The 8,729-nt window shown below is 39.9% G+C and overlaps 1 protein-coding gene across 1 annotated transcript in view; it reads left to right on the top strand.

The window, feature by feature from the left end:
- The window catches only part of NMD3 (NMD3 ribosome export adaptor), a 172,142-nt gene that overhangs the window by 1,230 nt on the left and 162,183 nt on the right, over nucleotides 1–8,729 (top strand). The gene's annotated exons all lie outside the window — the stretch shown is intronic.

Genomic DNA, 8,729 nt, shown 5'->3' with positions numbered 1-8,729 from the left:
TACTTATGATAGTTTGAAGGTTCTCTGAAAATAATAAGGGTGAATATAGAGATCAAAATGGGTGTGCAACAAAAGTTAAGTAGAGATAGTAGCAGTGTAAGTCAAGGACTTAGTTGGCACTGCATAAATAATCAGATCTAAATTATAATAATCAGATCTAAATTATGGTTAGATTGTTTTCATGGTTCCAACCTTGGCCGGTAGCTGTGTCCTTTGCAGAGGGTAAAGTGATTGCTGCCCTGCTGCACGCCTTTATCACAACCATTCTTCACCCCACCTGGGCTGACAGTTCACCTCACTAAGTCAAGGAGGTCCATTAATAACAAAACCAGACAGGTTTCACTGCAGATAGATTAATATACTGAAAAAATAGACCTCTTATTTGGAAGAATGCTTTAGGGCGTTAATATATTTTACAAATTGTGTTTCTTAAAATTTTAGAAAAGTTTATTTCAATACTGATTTTAAAAATGTTTTGAATGTCCTTTGAGTAACCAGCAGGTATATGTGCTCATAGCTGCCAAAACCTCCCTGGAATGCAAAGCAGAGCCATAGACAACAGATTGGGGTAAGAAATTCTCCTAAATGAAGTGAGACAAAAAGGTCCAAAACCTTTACGAGATTATTTCCTTTGAAGCAGTCTCCTTTTTCTTTGTGTAGCATTTATCAGCTTGTGCTTGAGTCATCTGTTGCTGCAGAGCAAACTCTCCCAAAATATAGTTGCTTGCAAAAATGTCAATTTAGTATTTCTCATAATTCTGAAGGTTGGTTATGTGGTTCCTCTCTGGTTTTGATTGGACTCATTCATACAGATACATTCAGCTGTAGCAGGGGTTGGCCAAATTTTCTGTAAAACAGGATCAGATAGTAAATATTTTAGAGTTTGTCTCTGTCACTATTCTTCTTATTTATTTTTTATAAGCTATTAAAAACCCTAAGCTCAAGGGCCGTACAAAAGCAGGCTATGGCCTACAGGCTGTAGTTTGCTGCTCCCTGAACTGGAGAATCAGCTGAGCTGAAAGTCCAAGGTGGCCTCACTCATGCGTCTGCTGTCGGCTCCGTGTGGCCTCTCATCCTGCAGTAGGCTATGTTTTTGGTCTGTGGGCAACATCCAGAAAACAGCAGGCAGAAGCTGTAAAATTTCTTAAGGCCTAGCCTTGGGAGTCACACAAGGTCATATACACCAAATTCTACAGATCAAAGCAAATTGCGAGGGCCTCTCCAAATCCAAGGGACAGGCAAATAGACTCTGCCTCTTGATGGAAGGAGCTGCAGATAATGTGGCCAGAACTAGCTAAACTAAGTGTCAAGAACTTTATTCTTGAAAGAAAGTCATCAAACTTCAAATATATGATATCTGATGGCAGCTATTGTTCTTCCTCACTTCTTTCCCTGAACTACCCAAACCTGTTTATAATTCTGTGAGCACTCACTTGCCTCAGGACTTGTTTGCAGGTGTCTCTGCCATGAAATTATCAGCAACCTGAGGGAAGAGACAGGCCCTAACGCACTGCCTTGCTATAATAGATCTTCAATAGATATATATGGAATTTAGTTGAATAGCCTTACAGAGGTTTAAAGTCAGGTTATTTGCTTACTTCACAAAAGCAAAATAAATGTAAGTATCCTGCACTATCTACAAATTCCAGAAGAAAAGCATGCATCAAAGAGTTATATTTCACACTCAGATACCATCTGATCAATCAGATGGAAAACTTCTTAGCAATTTTCCAAACATATAATCAAGAGTTAGGAAGCCATATGCCTAATGATAAGTTTGAACTAGCAATCACCTTTAAGAGTATATTACATTTTAACCTTAAATTTGTCTGCAGATGAAAATTGAAATGTAACAGTTCTTTTGTAATATGTGCCTTATATGTTTCAAGGCAGATGTGATTCTGGACGGGGTTTCTAATATACAGGAAATGCTTCTACTAATTGTTCAGTTGAATTTTTCAATATGTGTTTTCTCCAAAGTCTTCCTGTGACTGTCTTCTTCCACTTGATGGAAAGCTTTGACAATTTACTATGCTTAGAAGCAGCTGGGGTGTATTTCTAATTGATGATTTGTTGTATTTCTTACTTGACTATCCACATCTTTCATTCTCTTCAGCATTTTCCTTCAGCACTTCCTGTCTTAATGAATTTGATATATGACACTGCCTTTATGCAAATGCAGACAATATCTTCAGCCTTTCTTCTGCCTCCCTCCTTCAGATTACAAATACATGGAAGAGTCATGCTAGTAACACATATGTGACACTTAAACATTAATACAGTAAATTCACATACACTATATCAGTTGATTATTAATACACCAATACCGTGGAGGTGGATACTGTCATTACTGTCATTTGGCAGGTAGGGAAACTGGCGAACAAATGTCTCAGAGGTATTTCAAACTTAACATGTCTAGGCCAACCTCAGTACCTTCCCATAAAATCTGCTTATTCTCCTGGATTCCTGATTTGGCTAAAGCAGCTCCATTTATCACTCATCCAAGTTCAGCTCTCACTTCATCCTTCTCTCTATTCCACATGTCCAGTCAGTTACCAAGTCCCTGTGGATTCTCTCTCTCTCTCTCTCTCCCTCTCCTCTCTGAGATGCCTGCAGCCAAGAAAGCCTCATTCTTTATCTAGGTTTGTATCAGAGCTTTCTGTCTGCTCCCCTGACTTCCAAGTTATCCTTCAGGTCCTTCATATTACCACTAGGCTGTCTTCCTCAAACCCAGATCTTATGTTAAATTGATCAGGGGCTTCCCACAAGGCACAATCCAAAGGGCTACAGAACCTTTTGTAATCTGCCTCGGCCCACCAGCTCCGGCCATGCATGCATTTTCATGTGCTGTCATTGTACCCACTGTTACCTCAGAGTACAGTTTTATTCTCTGAGTCCCTCCATCCAAGAACCACACCCATCTGACTCATCCAAGTCCCACAACCACTACAGCAATGCTTCTCAAACCTAAATGTGCATAGGAATCACTGGAATCTTATTAAAAGCAGATTCTGATTCATTAGGTCCTGGATAGGGCTGGAGACTCTGGCAGTTTTTTTTTTTTTTTTTTTTTTTTTTTTGTTGATTTATTTTTGTGAGACAGTGTCTCGCTCTATCACCCAGGCTGGAGTGCAGTGGTGCAATCACAGCTCACTGCAAACTCTGCCTCCCGGGTTCATGCCATTCTCCTGCCTCAGCCTCCCGAGTAGCTGGGACTACAGGCGCCCGCCACAACGCCCGGCTAATTTTTTTGTATTTTTAGTAGAGACGGGGTTTCACCATGTTAGCCAGGATGGTCTTGATCTCCTGACCTCATGATCTGCCAGCTTCGGCCTCCCAAAGTGCTGGGATTACAGGTGTGAGCCACTATGCCTGGCCCTACTCTGCCTATTAACAAACCAACTGTACAGGGCATGGTGACTCATGCCTGTAATCTCAGCATTTTGGGAGGCTGAGGTGGGCAGATAGCTTGAGCTCCTGAGTTCAAGACCAGCCTGGGCAACATAGAGAAACCCCACCTCTACTAAAAATACAAAATTAGCCTGGCATGGTGGCATGCACCTGTAGTCCCAGCTATTCAGGAGGCTGAGCTGGGAAGATTGCTTGAGCTTGGGAGGTTGAGGATGCAGTGAGCTGTGATTGCACCACTGCACTCCAGCCTAGGTGACAGAGCACCACCTTGTCTCAAGACAAAAACAAAAACAGACACCCCACCAATTGGTGATAGGATACTGCTGGTTGTTAGACTGCAATTTGAGTAGCGAGAGTATAGAGCTGCACTGTTCAATAGAACTTTCTCCAATGAAAAAAATGCTCTTAGGTGTTTTCTGATATTGTAGACACTAATGACATGTAGCTATTGAATACTTGAAATGTAGCTAATGAGACTGAAGAACTGAGTTTTAAATTTTACTTAGTTTAAATTTCAGTAGGTACCTGTGACTAAGTGGCCACCACGTTGAACAGTGCAAATGTATAGGAATCCCTTTTCATCCTCCAAAACTCATTCAGACTTCTGGCTTTCGATCCAGCATGTAAGACTTAAAATTCACCTTTCCATCCTAATAACGAGTAAAAAGCTAAACAAACTTGAAAATATTTAACTCTTCATATATTTTTTGGAAAAGTGAGGTTATGGGGCAAACCGCATCTCCTGAACTGGAGAGACACACAGGTAGATACAAAGAATTACAGAATTAAAATAAAAGAAAAAAATTGACATTTTGAGCTGGACAAATAAAACTAAACAACAAAACACAGAAAACAGAGAATTATAACTTACCAGAGCAGAAAACCATGAGCTGAGACCTCTACAGGAACCGGTGCTGGGGTAGGAAAACCTAAACTGTTAAATGATGAATTGCTAGAAGTTCTGTGTGGGCAAATCTGAGAGTTAAAAACTTCAGGCGGACCTAGTCATGGTGGGTGGAACCCATATTTTTTGTGTGTTTTAACTCCTGGAGTTCTATCAGGTTCACACGGTGAATATCAGAGAAAAATCACCCAGTGCTTCCAGCATGGGGAGGGGAAAAAAAACCATTTTGAAATGTGCCAGAACATTCTGCTCTTCTTAACAATAGCTATCCTCAGAAGAAAGTAGCTGAGTGTAACCTAGCCTGCTGGGGTTTTATCAGAGCGTAAGTGACCTGGGGGAAGGGAAATACCCAACTCCATTCCCTCTAGACTTCCACATATGAGAAGGGAAATACCCAAATCCAGCCCATGCTAGCTATCCTATCCTACCTAACATGTTGGGCCTGAGTATAGGGGTAAAGAACTGAGAAGCACTTGTGAAGTTCATGATCCAGAGGCACAGGCTCACTAAAAGACTGAGACCTAATCATAGGACTGCAGAAAGCTCCCCCACCTCTACATACACCTTACCATCACATTACTAAAGGAACATCATGGCAGTTTCTTTAACCGAGTACAGTATGTCCAGTTATCAAAAAAAAAAAAAAAAAAAAAATTTACAAGGTACACTAAAAGGAAAAACACAGTTTGAAGAGATAGTACACACATCAGAGCCAAATTCAAGATATGGTAGAGCTGTTGGTATTAGACCATGAATTTAAAATAACTATGATTAATTTACTAAGAGCTTTAACACATAAAGTAGATAGCATGAAAAGACCAATAGGTAATGTTAGCAGAGAAATAGATAATTTAATAAGGAACCAAAAAAGATGGTAGAGATCAAAAGCACTGTAGCAGAAATGAAGAATGCCTTTGATGGTCTTATTAGTAGACGGGACACAACTGAAGAAAAAAGTCTCTGAACATAAAGCTATCTCAATAGAAACTACCCAAACTGAAAAACAGAAAAGACTGAAAAAAAAACCACCCAGAACAGAATATATAAGAGCTGTGACTCAACTACAAAACGTGCAACATGTGTAATGGGAATAACCAAGAGAAGAAAAAGAGAAAGAAACAAAAGAAATATTTGAAACAATAAAGACAAAATTACCCCTAAATTAATGTCAGACAGCAAACCACAAGTCCAGAAAGCTGAGAGAACACCAAGCAGAATAAATGTAAAAAACACCCACACCTAAGCACAATGTATTCAAACTACAAAAAAATCAAAGATAGAGAAAAAATTTGGAAAGAAGTCAGTGAAATAAAACCCACCTTATCTATAGAGGAGCAAAGATAAGAATTACACCCGGTTTTTCCTCAGAAACCATGCAAGCAAAAAAAGTAGAGTGAAATATTTAAAGTGTTGAGAGAAAAACCAAACAAGCTAGAATTCTGCAACATGTAAAATTATCCTTCAAAAGGAAAAAAAAAAAAGTTGAGGGAGTTTGTTTCCAGTAGACTGCTTTAGAAGAAATGTTAAAAAAAATTTGTTTAGAGAGAAGGAAAATAATATCATTCAGAAATTTGGGTCTATGTAAAGAAAAGAATAGCAATGGAGAAGGAATAAATGAAGATAAAAATAAAAACATTCTGACATGGTTTGAATCTGTGTTCCCAGCAAAATCTCATGTTGAAATGTTATCCCCAATGCTGGAGGTGAGGCCTGGTGGGAGGCAATTGGATCATGAGTGGTTTCTCATAGCTTAACATCTTTGCCCCCTTGGTGCTGTCATTGCAATAGTGAGCTCTCATGAAATCTGGTCGTTTAATAGTGTGTGACACCTCACTCCCCAATGCTCCCACACCTGCCAACGCTTCCTCCTGTTCTGGCCATGTGAAGAATTGGCTTCCCATTCGCCTTCCACCATGATTGTAAGATTCCTGAGGCCTCCCCAGAAACTGAGCAGATGCTGCCATGCTTCCTGTACAGCCTGTGGAACCGTGAGCCAATTAAACCTCTTTGCTTTATATATTGCCCAGTTTTAGGTATTTCTTTATGGCAGTGTGATAACCAACTAATATATATTCTTTTTTTAGTTCTTAATGGATCTGACAGATAACAGTTTGTTCAAGATAGTAATAATATATTTGATTATGTATGTGTATGGCTATATATAACTGAAATGAATGAAAGCAATGACACAAGGATAGGATGGAGAAATGAGTATTATTTTGTTATTACAGTGTATTCACACTACCCATGAAGTGGTATAGTGTTACTTGAAAGATAACTTGAACTTGTTTTAAATGTATATTGCAAACTCTAGGACACCCACTAAAACAAGTTAAAAAAAAATGTAACTGTTGGGCACAGTGGCTCACACCTATAATCCCAGCACTTTGGGAGGCTGAGGTGGGCAGATCACGAGGTCAGGAGTTTGAGACCACCCTGACCAACACAGTAATACCCTGTCTCTACTAAAAATATGAAAATTAGCCAGGCATGGTGGCACATGCCTGTAATCCCAGCGACTCGGGAGGCTGAGGCAGGAGAATCACTTGAACCCAGGAGGCGGAGGTTGCAGTGAGCTGAGTTAGTGCCACCACACTCCAGCCTGGGTGACAGAGTGAGACTCCATCTCAAAAATAAATAAATAAAATAAATATAACTGATATGCTAAGAAAGGAAAGAAGATGGAGTCTTTTAAAATGCTCCATGAAAATCACAAAGGGCAGAAAATGTGGAGGACAAAAAATAGGAACAAAGAACAAGGGTGATGATATAGTTTGGATATTCATTTCCTTCAAATGTCATGTTGAAATTTGATTCCCAATGTTGGAGGTGGGGCCTTGTGGGAGGTATTTGGGTCATGGAGGCAGATCGCTTATAAATGGCTTGGTTCTATTCCTGTAGTAATAAGTGAATTCTCAGATCTTTAATTCATGTGAGAGCTGGTTGTTTAAGACAACATGACATCCCTCTCTCACTTGCTCCCTCTTGCCATATGATGCCAGCTCCACTTCCCCTTCCACCATGATTGGAAGTTTCCTGAAGCCCTAGTCAGAAGCAGATGTTGGCATGATGCTTCTTGTACAACCTGCAAACTTGTGAGCCAAATAAACCTCTTTTCTTTATAAATTACCCAGCCTCAGGTATTGTTTTAAAGTAATACCAATAGATTAAGAGGGGACAAGTAGAAAACAGTAACAAATATGAACTGGGAGCAGTGGCTCATACCTGTAATCCCAGCACTTTGGAAGGCTGAAGCCAGAGGATCACGTGAGGACAGGAGTTTGAGACCAGCCTGGCCAATATGGTAAAACCCCATCTCTACTAAAAATATAAAAGTTAGGTTTGGTGGTACACTCCTGTAATCCCAGCTACTCAGGTGAGGCAGGAGATTCACTTGAACCTGGAAGGCAAAGGCTGCAGTGAGCCGAGACCACACTACTGTGCTCCAGCCTGGATAACAGAGCAAAACTCCATCTGAAAAAAGTGAAAAAGCAGTAACGAATATGGAAGATATTAATCCAACTATATCAGTAATCACTTTGAAAGCCCATGGTCTAAATGCACCAATTAAAAGACAGACATTGTCCAAGTGAATCAAAAGATAAGACCCAATTATTTTTTACAAAAAAAAAAAAAAAATTTAAATATAAATATATAAATTAAAAGTAGATGGATAGGGAAAGATATACCATGGTAACACTAATTTTACAAAGGTAGGGTAGCTACAATAAGTTCAGATAGAGCAGACCAGAGCAAGAAAAGTCACCAAGGATAAACAATGACATTACATAATGATACAGGGATAAATTCTCCAACAAGACATAATTTTTTTTTTTTTTTAAATAAAGGAATCTTACAATCATGGTGGAAGGCACTGTTGCCCAGACTGGAGTGCAGTGGCGCAATCTTGGCTCACTGCAAGCTCCACCTCCTGGGTTCGTGCCATTCTCCTGCCTCAGCCTCCTGAGTAGCTGGGACTACAGGTGCCCACCACCATGCCTGCCTAATTTTCATATTTTTAGTAGAGACGGGGTTTCACCATGTTAGCCAGGCTGGTCTTGAACTCCTGACCTCATGATCCACCCACCTCAGCCTTCCAAAGTGCTGGGATTACAGGCGTGAGCCACAATGCCCAGCCAAGACATAACAATTCTTAATGTGAATACACTTAAAAACGGCATCAAAATACGGGGGACAAAAACTGATAGGATGACAAGAAGAAATAGATGAATCCACCATGATAGTTGAGACTTCATCGTTTCTTTAACAGATGTGGACACATTCCAGAGGCAGAAAGTCAGACTATAGCGGAATTCAACAACACCATCAATCAACTGGATATAGTGGACATCTATAGACTGTCTCATCCAGTAACAGCAGAATACACATTTTTCTTAATCTCACATAGAACATT

Source organism: Chlorocebus sabaeus, chromosome 15 (genome assembly GCF_047675955.1).
Source record: "Chlorocebus sabaeus isolate Y175 chromosome 15, mChlSab1.0.hap1, whole genome shotgun sequence".
Taxonomy (NCBI): Eukaryota; Metazoa; Chordata; class Mammalia; order Primates; family Cercopithecidae; genus Chlorocebus; species Chlorocebus sabaeus.
The sequence above is the reverse complement of the archived record's forward strand: the minus strand, read 5'-3'. Positions and strand labels throughout refer to the sequence as shown.